At 52.8% G+C, this 14,555-nt stretch overlaps 3 non-coding genes across 3 annotated transcripts; all 3 read right to left on the minus strand.

Annotated features, from left to right (window-relative positions):
* Window positions 1-3,906: 3,906 nt before the first annotated feature.
* TRNAT-AGU (transfer RNA threonine (anticodon AGU)) lies at window positions 3,907-3,980 on the minus strand. The gene has a single exon. It is a non-coding gene; the product is annotated as a tRNA-Thr (tRNA).
* Window positions 3,981-8,989: 5,009 nt separating this feature from the next.
* On the minus strand, window positions 8,990-9,071 carry TRNAA-AGC (transfer RNA alanine (anticodon AGC)). The gene has a single exon. It is a non-coding gene; the product is annotated as a tRNA-Ser (tRNA).
* Window positions 9,072-14,166: 5,095 nt separating this feature from the next.
* TRNAQ-CUG (transfer RNA glutamine (anticodon CUG)) lies at window positions 14,167-14,238 on the minus strand. The gene has a single exon. It is a non-coding gene; the product is annotated as a tRNA-Gln (tRNA).
* Between the last annotated feature and the right edge of the window lie 317 nt (window positions 14,239-14,555).

Below are 14,555 nucleotides of genomic sequence, written 5' to 3' on the forward strand. Positions count from 1 at the left end.
GCAGCCCCCGCACTGCCCTGCCAGGCCTGTTCAGCCCTGGGTCCCAGCAGGGGGCTAACCTGGGATGGGGTTTGCGCCTGGTGTGCTCTGTGCTTGGGGCGAGGCGGAGATGGAGGAGTGGGTGTCCAGCAGCCCCGCCGGCCGGACTACCAGCTCCATGGAGCCGCCGCCTCCTCGAGGCCAAGTGAGGCCGCGGAGACCCAGCGGGACCTCGCGCCCTCCCCAGTCGGAGAAGAGACTGAGAGTGCCTCCCCTTCGGCCCAGATGGGAAGGTGAGTGACCGAGCGCGCGCTGGGTGCTCGGCAAGGGGCCCAGTGCCCCATCCCCCCTGCCCGATGCCCCCCGCAACACCCCATCTTGCCCGGTGCCCCCCAGGGCCCACCAGGCAGATGGCACCAGGTCCTGCCCTCATGCAACCCCCCCCTACTGTGCAGGTGAAGGGGACGGCCTGGCCCGTGGGGAGCCGCATCAAAGCCCCCCCAGGAGCTGGTGCCGGAGACCAGCGGGGCTCTCAGCCCAGGCTCTGGCATCAGCCTGCAGTGGGGAGTGGAGCCACCCCCCGCTGGCTCAGCTCAGCCCAGCCCCGCTCTTAAAGGAACATGGACCCCACAGCGGCTCGGCCCAGCCTGGGGCACGGTGGGGGGTGTCAGGGTGCGTGCAGGGGACTCCCAGGTGCCTGCAGGGCCCTAGCAATAGATGGGTCTGGAGGAGTCAGCCAAAGGGGGGGTGCGGAGCGGCCGGAGGAGGAGCCAAGGGGGACGTGGCCAGAGGAGGAGCCAAGGGGGGGCGTCTTTTTTATGTTTGCTCTCCCTGCTCTTAAAACCTGGCTACACCACTGGGCAGAGGCAGGAAGGGAGCAAAACATGCACAACTGAAGATTTTGCACTTGGATTAAGCCTGAGTCCCTGGCGTGGCTGCTCGGAAACGGGCTTTTGCAGTGCGGCCCCCACACTCTTCCAGCCAGCAGGTGACCACACTGTGTCCAAGAGGGAGCCTTTGAGGCAGCAAAAGGGGGACATCACGGCTCCCAGCAGACTTTGAGGCGCCCACAAGGAGCTTTCAGTGGCATCCCTGGGGGAGCATAACCCCCTCCTTTCCATTAACAGCTGAACTCACTGACCCAGGATACCACAGAGACACCAACCAGCAGCTGGTTTCCCAGGGTCACTGCACAGCACCCTGCACCGCTTCCTGCCAGTGCCAGAGCTCGCAGGGCACTAGCCTGGAGCCAGGGCCGCTTGGTGCTGCTTACGAAAAGCCAGCAGAGTGACAGAGGAAGCGTGCTGGGCCCATAACACGAGTTCATCAAAACCCTCTTCTGCCAGCACCAGGCCTCCTTCTTCTCACACTGGGACTGCAAGCGAGGGGGTGGCTGGCACAGCGCCAAGAGTCTAACCTCTGAGGCAGGAGGCAGCTGACGCCCGCAGCCTGCTGGGGAGCTCCCAGAAGTTATTAAGGGACAGAGACTCCTCAATGCCCTTAGTAACAAGGGTTTGGGGCTCACCGAGGCCAGTAAGGGGGTCACTATGTCGGCCTTATAACCCTGGGTGTCAGGTTGCTGTGCAGCTTTGATCTAGAGCTCTGATCCCAACGACCGACCAGCAGCCCACAGCCTCTCCCTGGGTCTGCCCCTCCTGGTTACTCCTTACAGGCTGACCGTACCCGCTTCCAGCCCCGGATTTCCCCCAATCATCCTACTGCCACTCAGAGCCACAGACGTGGAGGTGCTGATGGAGGGAGGGGGAAATCTAGGATGGGGTTCTCCTCTAAAGATGGCTGGCGGAAAGGTGGTGCTCAGCTCTGTCAGTGACCTGTCCAGTTGCCTCGCTGCCAGGGGATGCAGACATTTCTGTAAGGCGCATAAAGGGGGCATTTGGCGTCCAAGCGAATGTGAGGAATGTGCAATTATGAGAGGGAATTTCCAGCCCTCTTGCAGCTCCTTTTCAGGGCCTCAGTGGCTTAATGGATAAGGCACTGGCTTCCTAAACCAGAGATTGTGGTTTCAAGTCCCATCTGGGGTGAAAAACTGCTTTCTCCTTGTATATTGCAAAGAAACCTTGGTCTTACTTTTACCAAGGAAGCTGGGAGATGTTTGAACACAAAGTACTGCATCTTGGGAACAATCCCCCAGAAATGGCATCTTCCACTCGACAAATGTTTTCTAAACCCATCAGTAGCAAACAGTTAATACTAGTGTTTCTCTGAGAATAGAGTGAAGAGGAGTGTTTACTCCGACACATCAAAGAGCAAGGCTGTTCTGAAAGAGAATGGATCTGTCTGGAGACAAAGCAGACCTTGAGAATGAGCAAGCAGGGCTAGCTTTAGCAGGTGTGGGGCCCCACGTCGGGAAGCAAATTGTCGCGCGTCCCCCGCCCCCCCTCCCTGCCCCATTAGACCCCTCCCCAAATCCCCGCACTGGCCTCGCCCCCAGCCCCACCCCCTCTCTGCCCCATTGGATCCCTTCCCAAATCCCCACCCTGGCCCCGCCGCTTCCCCAACCACGCCGCATTCCTCCTCCTCACCCCTCCCTCCCAGGCTTGCGCTGATCAGCTGTATGCCAGCACAAGTGCTGGAGGGGAGGGGAGAGAAGGAGGCCGCGGCTTTTTTATTTACTTATTTTTTTTCCCGCTCCGCCGGCAGCCCCGGACATTGCGGGGCCCTCTTAGACACGTGGCCCCATTCTGGGGAATCAGCCTAATCGGCTTAAAGCCGGCCCTCTGAGCAAGGGTGTGAAAAGAAGAGCTTCAAATGTGTTAGATGTTAGTTAGGTTGGTCTGGCAAATTTAAAGAAAATACCAATGCTCGTAGACTGATGCAGACACTGGCCATTTCAGATGTTTTACTGAGCGTTCATTGAGAAATATTTTCCTTAATGATGTTATGGAACATTGGGTGGGCTATGAAGGCACCATTCTTCCTGCTTTCGCCGTTCGAGACAACATAGCTCCATGGCATGGGGCCAATGCGCACCTTCCAGTCAACTGCTAGAGAAGACAACACAGACAGGGATGGCAGCAGGGCAGACTGGAGCTCCACGAAGATGGTGGGACCAGGTCTCATCAACGGGGAGGTGGCCACCCCAGCATGCACAAGGCTGAGCCAGCAAGTGTGGTGTGTGCTTCAGCGTGCCCCTACTCACTGCAAATGATGGTGGAGGGCAGTTACTTAGTTAGGTTGGTCTGGCAAATTTAGGGCTTGGCTACACTTGCAGATGTAGAGCGCTGGGAGTTAAACCAGCCTTTGGAGAGCGCAGCAGGGAAAACGCTGCCATGTGTTCATACTGTCAGCTGCAAGCGCACTGGAGTGGCCACGTTAGCATCTCTTGCAACGCCACAGAGAGCAGTGCCTTGTGGTAGCTATCCCAGTGTGCAAGTGGCTGCAACGTGCTTTTTAAACAGGGGGCAGGGGTGGAGTGTGACAGGGAGTGTGTTGTGTGTATGTGGGGGGAGAGACAGTGTGTTTTGGGGGACTGAGAGTGTTTCAGCACGTTGTCTTGTGTATTCAGACAGCAGCAGACCCCCCTGTCTCACACACACGCACAACAGCAGCATTACACCTCAGTAGTTAGGGTGCCTGGGGCTGCTTTAATGTGCTCTAACTTGCAAGTGTAGCCAAGCCCCTAGACTTGCGACCTGACACCCAGGGTTATAAGGCAGACATAGTGACCCCCTTACTGACCTCAGGGAACCCCAAACCCTTGTTACTAGGGGCATTGAGGAGTCTCTGTCCCTTAATAACTTCTGGGAGCTCCAGAACTCCAGGCTTATGATTTGATTCTTTCCAATGCTCCTCTCCAAAGAAGCCTTTTCCTTAGCAAGCAATTACTTGGATTGCCAAGAGAAGTCTCTTCTGTGTCCTAGAAAGACAGAGGAAAATGTGAGCAGAGGAGACAAAAGTCACACAACAAGGCACCACTGGGAGTCGAACCCAGGATCTCCTGTTTACTAGACAGGTGCTTTAGCCAGCTAAGCCATAGTGCCTGCCTCAAGGGGTTGGTTGCAATTGTTCCACTTGATGGTCTAAGACAACACCTTCAAATTCCAAAGTACAGCTGTTCCCCATTTCCCTCACGACTTGCAGACCTTCGGTGTCTGGCTCTCTGCGCACAGAAAACCACAGCTGAGTTGACAGAGGGCTTCTAACATGAGCTTCTCCCACCAGCCGCTCTGATCATATAAAAACAACAAGGAGTCTGGTGGCACCTTAAAGACTAACAGATTTATTTGGGCATAAGCTTTCATGGGTAAAAACCTCACTTCTTCAGATATGGCTATTGCCTGATACGCTGATCATAGTAAGTGCTCTGAGTTTCAGTTGCAGCAATCTCAGCTCAGCTCTGAGTCATGGTAACCTTTTCATCAGCTCCAGACTTCTCATTTGCCACTTTCCAAGACTTAGTCGCAAGGAAGGCTCTCTCTGTCTTGAACAAGCACAAGGATTGCGCTGCGAGGTCTTTTCTTTTTATGAGAAGAGATACAAAAAAAGGAGCCAAGCAGACAAGCTAGGTTCAGCAAGGAAGAACTGGCAGGCCAAGCCAGGATCTCCTGGTTAGTAGGAAGGCTCTTCAGCCAGCTCTTCCCAAAGATGACTATCTAGACGCCTTTTAACAGCCACTGCAGATGTTCACCACAAAAGAGACAAAGAGATGCCAAAATAGAGTTCTCCACTGCCCACAGACATCACATTATCAGGAGCTCCGTTCACAGAGAGACCCTGATGGTGGAAAAAGGCTTTGGTAGAGACTCTTCTGATAGCCATTGCCATAGAGTGTTTAGCACTTTGTGTTCTGGCTTCAACAGCCACAGATGCAAATTGAGTGATGGGGACATTTTTCTTGTCTCCACATTTGTCGGGTGCCTCCTTTCAACACTTGTCACCGAAAGACCAGTTTCTTTGGCATGCAATGTACGGCTAGGCAAAGGCAGTCTTCTCCATTTCCTCAGCAGATCGACCAGGCTGTGGGGAGAGGAGACACATTCAGCCAGGCACCACTGGGTGCTGGATCCTCAGTCTCCTCTTTACCCAGCAAGTGTCTGTTAGGTGGCTTTCCCTTCACCCCCTCCCCTGGTTCTTGTCATGCAGGCAGAAATCAGGAGACCAGACGTCCGAAATGCAGGCAGTGCAATGTTCAGTGGGGTTAGTTTCCAGCAGACATCTCCATAGCTCTACACGCCAGGAGAGTCTGTTTCCCAGTGTTCTGTTCCCAGATCTGACACCATACAACATTTATCCACGTCCCCCTTCCCCACTCCTCCTTCTTAGCAGGCCCAAATATACCTGCAGTGCACTCCTTGGTCCCACCTGCTGTAGAATTTTAAGGGCAGCCTTAGCCTGAGAGTGAGACCAGGCCAGGCTCCAGATTGCACCAAGGATGCTCAGGCACTAAAACTGCAACAGCCATGTCAAGGCTGTATCCCCACTTTGAACTTTAGGGTACAAATGTAGGGGCCTGCATGAAAACTTCTAAGCTTAACTACCAGCTTAGCTCTGGTTCCGCTGCCACCATCCCAAGGCTAATTTCCTTCCCTGGGTAGCCTTGAGAGACCTTCACCAATTTCCTGGTGAATACAGATCCAAACCCCTTGGATCTTAAAACAAGGAGAAATTAACCATCCCCCCTCCTTCCTCCCACCAACTCCTGGTGAATACAGATCCAACCCCCTTGGATCTAAAACAAGGAGAAATTAACCATTCCCCTCCTTCCTCCCACCAACTCCTGGTGAATCAAGATCCAAACGCCTTGGATCTTAAACAAGGAGAAATTAACCATTCCCCTCCTTCCTCCCACCAACTCCTGGTGAATCAAGATCCAACCCCCTTGGATCTTAAACAAGGAAAAATCAATCATGTTCTTAAAAAGAAGGCTTTTAATTAAAGAAAAAGGTAAAAATCATCTCTGTAAAATCAGTATGGAAATTAACCTTACAGGGTAATCAAACTTAAAGAGCTCAGAGGACTCCCCTCTAGTCTTAGGTTCAAAGTACAGCAAACAAAGATAAACACTCTAGTAAAAGGTACATTTACAAGTTGAGAAAACAAAGGAAAACTAACACGCCTTGCCTGGCTGTTTACTTACAAGTTTGAAATAGGAGAGACTTGTTTAGAAAGATGTGGAGAACCTGGATTGATGTCTGGTCCCTCTCAGTCCTGAGAACGAACACACTCCCAAACAAAGAACACAAACAAAAGCCTCCCCCCCCCCCCCCCAAGATTTGAAAGTATCTTGTCCCCTTATTGGTCCTTTAGGTCAGATGCCAGCCAGGTTACCTGAGCTTCTTAACCCTTTACAGGGAAAAGGATTTTGGAGTCTCTGGCCAGGAGGGATTTTATAGTACTGTACACAGGACAGCTGTTACCCTTCCCTTTATAGTTATGACAAGCCACTACTCTGGCTTTTCTGTAATTAGCAGACTTCAAACCCGTGCACAGAGACCCCAAGGGATTGCTAGTACATCACCTTAACCACTCAGCCACGACTATTTCATTCACAGCCACTTCTCACCATACCATGGCTCTGGTCTCACTGAACTATCACTTCCAATTGTTTGCTCAGACCAGCTTCCACAACACACTCACTAGTGTAAGTGTGTCCATGGCTGAACAGCAAGAATTCCTGCCCAAGGAGTAATGGAGCTAGGGGTTATAGTGGACCACAAGCTAAATATGAATCAACAGTGTGATGCTGTTGCAAAAAAAGCAAACGTGATTCTGGGATGTATTAACAGGTGTGTTATGAGCAAGACACGAGAAGTCATTCTTCCGTGCTGGTTAGGCCTCAGCTGGAGTATTGTGTCCAGTTCTGGGCACTGCATTTCAAGAAAGATGTGGAGAAATTGGAGAGGGTCCAGAGAAGAGCAACAAGAATGATTAAAGGTCTTGAGAACATGACCTATAAAGGAAGGCTGAAAGAATTGGGTTTGTTTAGTTTGGAAAAGAGAAGACTGAGAGGGGATATGATAGCAGTTTTCAGGTATCTAAAAGGGTGTCATAAGGAGGTGGGAGAAAACTTGTTCATCTTAGCCTCTAAGGATAGAACAAGAAGCAATGGGTTTAAACTGCAGCAAGGGAGGTTTAGGTTGGACATTAGGAAAAAGTTCCTAACTGTCAGGGTGGTTAAACACTGGAATAAATTGCCTAGGGAGGTTGTGGAATCTCCATCTCTGGAGATATTTAAGGTTAGATAAATGTCTATCAGGGATGGTCTAGACAATATTTGGTCTTGCCATGAGGGCAGGGGACTGGAATCGATGACCTCTCAAAGTCCCTTCCAGTCCTAGAATCTATGAATCTATGTATAAATTGCAGTGGGGGAGGCTTAGGTTGAATATTAGGAAAAACTTTTTCACTAGGAGGGTGGTGAAGCACTGGAATGGGTTCCCTAGGGAGGTGGTGGAATCTCCTTCCTTAGATGTTTTTAAGGTCAGGCTTGACAAAGCCCTGGCTGGGATAATTTAGTTGGGAATTGGTCTTGCTTTGAGCAGGGGGTTGGACTAGATACCTCCTGAGGTCCCTTCCAACCCTGATATTCTCTGATTTTATGATTTCCCTTCGGTCTGGAGCATGATTTGAGTGTGTCTGTGGTTAGTGATATCGCTGTAGATTGTTCATTCCCTGCCACGATGATTCAGACAGTCCCTTTCCTAGTCATATCTCCAGCACATCAGTGATTCCAATAGGGCCGTCTCTGCACTACAGAGTTTTGTCGACAGTCAGAAAGCGCTATAGAAAATCGGTTTTGCATGTTCACATGACGCTCCTGTGGTCGCCAGCTTTTGGCAGGTGAACACCCTGCAATGCCACGTCTGGCGACAAAACTGTCCTGGTTTGGTGACAAAATAAAACCACCTCGACGAGGGGCTGAGAGCTTTTTGTGGCAAACTTAAAGCAAGAAAGTATCAGTGTAGACGCTGCTGGTCATTATAGCACCGTAACTGGCCTCCGCCAGTATCCCACATGCCCGCCGTGAGCTGGCGGCCCTGCATTCCTGCTACAGAGGCTGGGCCCCTCCCCCTCTATCGCGCCGGGAAGCTCTGACAGCTGAGCCTGCTGCCCTGCTCTGGCAGCCAGGAGCAAATCATTGCCGTGGAATGCGGCTCCCCCGCACTGCGAACACAGAGCCGGGGCGGCTTCCTTACAGTAGGGGGGCCCCCGGTGTCGGAACTGCGGCCCCACCCCCTCACAACGCCCCTTTCCCCAAGGCCCCTCACTCACTCCACCCCTTCTCCCTGATACCCCACCCCTCCCCTCCCCCGAGGCCACACCCACAGAACGCCTCTTCCCCCCAAGACTCTGCTTTGTCCCCCCTTCCGTCATTCATCCTTACAGCTGCTAAAAAGTGGTTGGGGCATGGCCCTCTAACCCCCCATTTCCAGCACCCGAGAGCTAGGCAGGCAGCAGCGTGTGAGAGAGAGAGAGAGAGAGAGAGAGAGAGAGAGAGAGAGACTGCTGTGCTGTGCTGTGCTGTGCTGAGCTGTGCCATTGATTGAAGCGGGGGCTGATGTCGGGGCTGTCCCCCTCCCCTGCCTGGTTGCTTCCAGCAGCTGTCTGAACGTAGAGACAGCGTGCTGACACACTCCCTCTTCCCCAACACCCACACGGTCTCTGCCCCATCACGCATACTGCAGTTGAAAAGCTGCTGCAATCTAGTAGGAGGCCCATGGAACAATGGGATAGAGAAACCTGCATCATGTGATGCTGTACCGGCCCATGAGGCATTGCACCTTTCTCAAAGCACCCTGCGGCCAGTTGCAAAGCAGGATAGCTACCCACAGTGCACTGCTCTCTGTGGCAATGCAAGAGCTGCTAGCATGGATATGCTCTGGTGACACAAGAAGAAGAGTGTGGACTTGCAACAGCGGTTTAATTAAAACACTGTAACTAGAGTGGCATAGCTCTGTGGTGTAGACATAGCCTGACAGTGAGACAAGACCTAGCTCCCGTTAACAGCAAAGATGCTCAGGCACTGAAACTAAAGAACCACCAGCTCCTCCATAGTTGGCAGGATTTGAACCTGCACGGGGCAACCCCAATGGATTTCTAGTCCATTGCCTTAACCACTCGGCCACAACTACCTGCTTCAGCCACATTTCTCACTACACTCTAGTTCTGTTCTCACTGATCATTTCCAATTGTTTCCTCAGACCAGCTTCCACAACACACTCACTGCCATGCCATTGTGTAAGGGTGTTCATGGCTGAACAGTGAGAATTCCAGCCCATTTCCCTTCCAGCTGGAGCAGGATGAGAGTGTGTTTGTGTTAATGACGTTGCTGTAGATTGTTGTTCATTTCCTGCCTTGATAATTCAGACAGTCCCTTTCCCATCATATCACCAGCACATCAGTGATTGCAATAGCAGGGGGCAGGTTTTCTCTGAGGCACTGAGCTTTGCCAGGGGTTGGTGGCTCCTTTCTTTCCTCACCATGGAGTAAACTCAGCTTTTTATTCCACCCTTGATGTTTCATGGACTAACAACAGCAGGAGAAAGAAAGAGCCGAGCCAATATCACCCTGGCAGAGGTGAAGGTGCCACGTCCCCTCTGTCTGACCATCGCCATTGCAGGAGAGAAGGTTCACTAGAATCGAACGCCCTGGCTCAGACCAGAGACACAGGGAGGTTTTGCTGTTCATGGATCTGTGCAAAGGAAATTGTGTCTGTGTGTGAAACTAGGGATGGAAATGAAACGCCCACAGGGTGGCGCTATGCCCTACTGCAGTGGTTTTCAAACTGAGGGTTGTGACCCAGTCCTGGGTTGCGGAATGGAAACCACTGGGTCACAGCAGTTCTGGTCAGCACCGTCAACCAGGCCATTAAAAGTCCGGTCAGCTGCGCTGCCCGGCTAAGGCAGGCTAGTCCCTACCTGTTCTGACACCGTGCTGCGAATGGGAGCTGGGGGGCGGTGCCTGTGGGCAAGAGCCGCGCGGAGCCGCTTGTGCACCTCCACCTAGGAGCTGGACCTGCTGCTAGCCGCTTCCTGGGCACAGTGCGCGGTGCCAGGACAGCCAGGAAGCCTGCGTTAGCACCCCCGCTGTGCCGCTGACCGGGAGCCCCCACTCCCCAATCCCCTGCCCCAGCCCTGAGCCCCCTTCAAACCCGGAGCCCCTTCCTTCACCCCAAGCCCCTCATCCCTGGACCCACCCCAGAGCCTGCACCCAGAGCCCTGACCCCCTCCCACACCCCAACCCCTGCCCCAGCACAGAGCCCCCTCTCACACCCTGAACCCCTCATTCCCATCCCACCTCCCAGCCCTCACCGCTGCACCCCAACCCTCTGCCCCAGCCCAGAGCCCCCTCCCACACCCCTCATGAAGAAGTGGGTTTTTTTATCCATGAAAGCTTATGCCCAAGTAAATCTATCAGTCTTTAAGGTGCCACTGGACTCCTGGACTCCTTGTTGTATTAATAAAGTGTCAATAAAAGGTGAGAATCTGATCGTGTCAGTGTCACACTAGAGGGTGCTGTGATGGTTTTAAATTTGTCATCTAAACCCAGCCATCACCTAGCAGGTGTTTTAACCTCTTCTTCTCTACCATTGCTCATTATCAGAGAAGGGGGGAGAGAGAGTGAGGAATAGAAACAGAGACCCAGTGACTGGAGCAAACATTTCTTTGCTCCTTGCTTGGCTCTGTCAGTTATTTGGGTACAAACTCACCCACCACCCACTGTCTCTCCGGGGCTCAATGGGGAGGAAGAGCTCAGCTGTCAGTGGTAGTTGGGGAGCTCGGGACATTACTGTGAGCTGGGACCCCAGACTCACTCCCCATCCAGCTCCATCCTGTCCTGTGCACCCCAAACCCTTCCCCTGTGTGATTCCTGCTGCAGCTCACATTCCCCAAAACCTTCCCCCACCCCAGACCCCTCTCCTACATTCCCCATCTGGACCCTCAATGCCCCCCAGACACTTTCTAAGAACAGAAGAACGGCCAGACTGGGTCATACCAGTGGACCATCTAGCCCAGTGTCCAGTCTTCTGACAGTGGCCAATGCCAGGTGCCCCAGAGGGAATGAACAGAATAGGTGATCATGAAGTGATCCATCTCCTGTTGCCCATTCCCAGAATCTGACAGACAGGGGCTAGGGACACCTCAGAGCATGGTTTTGCATCCCTGCCCATTCTGGAAGCTAATAGCCATTGATGGACCTATCCGCCATGAACTTATCTAGTTTTTTTAAAACCCTGTTATAGTCTTGGTCTTCACAACATCCTCTGGCAAGGAGTTCCACAGGTTGACTGTGCGTTGTGTGAAGAAATACTTCCTTTTGTTTCTTTTAAACCTGCTGCCTATTATTTTCATTTGGTGACCCCAGTTCTTGTGTTATAAGGATTATATAACACTTTGTTATTTACTTCCTCTACACCAATCATAATTTTATAGACCTCTAGCATATCCACCATTAGTCATCTGTTTTCCCAGCAGAAAAGTCCCTGTCTTATTAATCTCTCCTCATATGGAAGCTGTTCCATGCCCCTAATTATTTCTGTTGTCCTTATCTCTACCTTTTCCAATTTCAATATATCTTCTTTGAGACAGGGCGACCAGATCTGCATGCAGTATTCAAGATGTGGGTGTGTGTAGGGATGGGGTGTGGCCTCCCGCCCAGATGGATGGAGGGTCAGCTGCACCCCCCACACACACACAGTGGGCAGAGCCAGGACCCTCACGCCTGCCCCGCTGGAAGCAGAGGGGCGGAACAGGAACCGGAAGCATAAAAGGCAGAACCTCCAGCTCAGTTGGAGATGAGCCACTGGAGGGAAAGGACGTGTCCCACCTGCTGCTGGAGCTCTGACCTGACAGTGACTGAGACCTGGAGGGACTGCCAGAGCTGCCGGTTGCACTCAGAGACACTGAGGAGTCACTGGGGCTGCCCTTAGCTCTTTACCCCAGCGAGATGAATGACGATCCCGGGACCCAGGTAACACCCCCCTCCCCTCCAAATGGGAGTGTAGGAAGTAGCCCAGGGGAGCCGAATATAGTTTGGTTGTGTTGCTGACTGCTGGTGGCCATCATGTTGCGGCCGGATTTCCCCGCTCACCCAGTGGGGGAATACTCCCTCCCCCACTCTTAGGGCCCTGGGCTGGGACGTGGTCAGTTGGGTGGGCCTGCATCCCCCTACCCCTGCCATCCCACCCCTGGGGTGGCAGCATCCCCAGCATAGGCCAAGAGACCTCTGTTTGTCGGCAGTCTGCCAGAGCCAGGTACCCCGTCTGTTTGCTGCCGCGCCCTGTTTGAGGGTCTGGGCATATAGATGCAGTATTGCTCTGTCCTGAAGACAGGCCAGAGCCTGCTGACTTTGCTGCTCTGCCCTGTCTGAGGGCCTGGGCATCTAGACTTTGCTGCCTTGCTCTGTTTGGGTGCCTGGGCATATAGACTCGTTACTGCTCTGTCCTGAATACAGGCCAGAATCTCCTAACTGTTTGCTGCTCCGCCCTGCCTGAGGGCCAGGGCTTATCGACATTGCTGCCTGTCATAACTAAAAGGGAAGGGTAACAGCCCTCCTGTGTACAATACTATAATCCCTCCTGGCCAGAGACACCAAAATCCTTTTACCTGTAAAGGTTAAGAAGCTCAGGCTGACACCTGACCCAAAGGACCAGTAAGGGGACAAGATACTTTCAAATTTTGGTGGGGGGAAGGCTTTTGTTTGTGCTCTTTCTTTTGGCTCTGGGCACCACCAGGAATCGTTTGGCTCCTGGCACACAAGGCAACTTAAAAGCCGAATCCCTGGACAGCAGCTCAAACCCTCACCCTGCCCATTAAGATCCTGATGCTCTATGGACTGACCTAGCCCGGCTTGCTAAAAGCCTCCACCCCTCCTCTTTTTCTCCACGGCCACTGCCAATTCCTCCTCCTCTATCCTCCCTCCTGCGCCTCAGGGTCACTAAATCTCCACACCTAGACAGCCGCCCCCCCCCCCTGCACCCAATCCCCCGTGCCTAACCCTCCCTGCCAAAGTCCTGCACCTGGCTCCAGAGAATTAAGTCTCACATGTCTCTTGTGCACAGAGAGTCTTGGCCCCCCTCATTGGGTGACCTGAGTCTGAGAAACACAGTGTCCGTCCTCTCTAAAGAAGTACTTGGAGAGATTTCTATTGTGTGATTGTGTGGCCTAACAGATAAGGCATCTGACTTGAGATTGAGGGATCGAGTCCCTTCATGGTTATGCTTGTGTTATTTCACCTTTGTGCTGAAAGTCCTGCTCCCTTTAGGGCTGGAACCTCTACTTGGCCGCTTTGGCGAATGCTCTGGCTTCAGCTAGAGCCCCAGGAAGGAGTTGGGGGTTGGGCATCACAAAGGCTGGGGCATGACCCCCAGGTGCTTCCAATCTAGCCTTTTCCATTCCTGACTTGCCAAAGAAAATGGGCAGCTCCCCGGGCTAGTGTGTAGAGCAGTTTCCCTCTTCCAAACGTGCACCTCTCCCTGTGCTTGAGGGGGCTTGCTAAATAGTGCCTTGGGAACCTGGGTGTTTCTCTGTTTCTTGCCATCTGGGGAAAAGCCTTTTGAGATAAAATCTCCTGCCCCACTGCCAAAGTGAGCACCATGAGTGGGAACTGTAAGAGGCCCCACCAGGGGGCTGGCCCTGCTTTCGTACTGTCTTCTGATGTTGCCCACAGAGCATCAGCAGCTGCTCCACATGCTGGTCTCTGGGTGGCCTTCAGTGGGTGTTTGGCATGGCAGGGAGCAGCCTGGCCGGGGGTCTTGTTGCCTGTCTGCTGGCCCCACATAGGCATGGTCCTCCCCTCCTCTTGCCCCTCCCTCAGTTGCTCTGTGGCTTATAAACCTTCCCTTGGAGCTGTCAGCACCAGCTACCTCTGCTCTAGATGCCCAGAGGAGGAAAGGTGTGCTGGGCTCCAGCCTGGGACTCTTCCTCCCTCTCCCTGACTATTAAGCCTGGCCCTGGCACTGCTTTCTTCAAGCGTCATGTGGGCAAGAGGAAAAGTGTGGCAGGAAGCACAAGGACCAAACTTGTGGGCATCAGGTGAAGCTGTGAGAATCCCAACCAACAGGTCTAAACCGCGGGACTGCAGGCAGCAGTAGCGCCTTCTAGACCCCATCCCAACCAAAGACCTGGCTGCAGTGGGCGTGAGTCACCCAGCAGAAGGGAAACAACTTGCTCTTGCACAACTGGAAACAGGAAAATGAAACACTTTGAGCTCCAGGAATTTACCACAAAGTCCCACTGAGATTTGAACTCAGATTGCAGGATTCAGAGTCCTGAGTGCTGACCGTTACACCATGGGACCAACTTGTGCTGCCTTTTCTGGACATTGGTGACCCTCACGGGGCTGACTTGTGTAAGGGCCCTTCACTAAAACGTAGTGGGTTTTTTTGGTTGGCTAGTTCCCAGTCCCAATAGAGGGGGGAATGGTCAATGGGAAATCAGGACCCTGAGACTGACAGTCCCCAGGGGCAATGGTCACCAACTGGTAGGGAACAAGTGAGAATTTGCTGATGGAAAAAAATTCCTGGTGAAAATTGGCAAAGCTGTGCATATTTCGAAAAGTTCCAGTGAATTTACACATGAAGATAGAAACAGAGAGACAAACACAGACAGAGAAAG

This window comes from Chrysemys picta, chromosome 16 (assembly GCF_011386835.1).
Source record: "Chrysemys picta bellii isolate R12L10 chromosome 16, ASM1138683v2, whole genome shotgun sequence".
In the NCBI taxonomy this organism is placed as follows: Eukaryota; Metazoa; Chordata; order Testudines; family Emydidae; genus Chrysemys; species Chrysemys picta.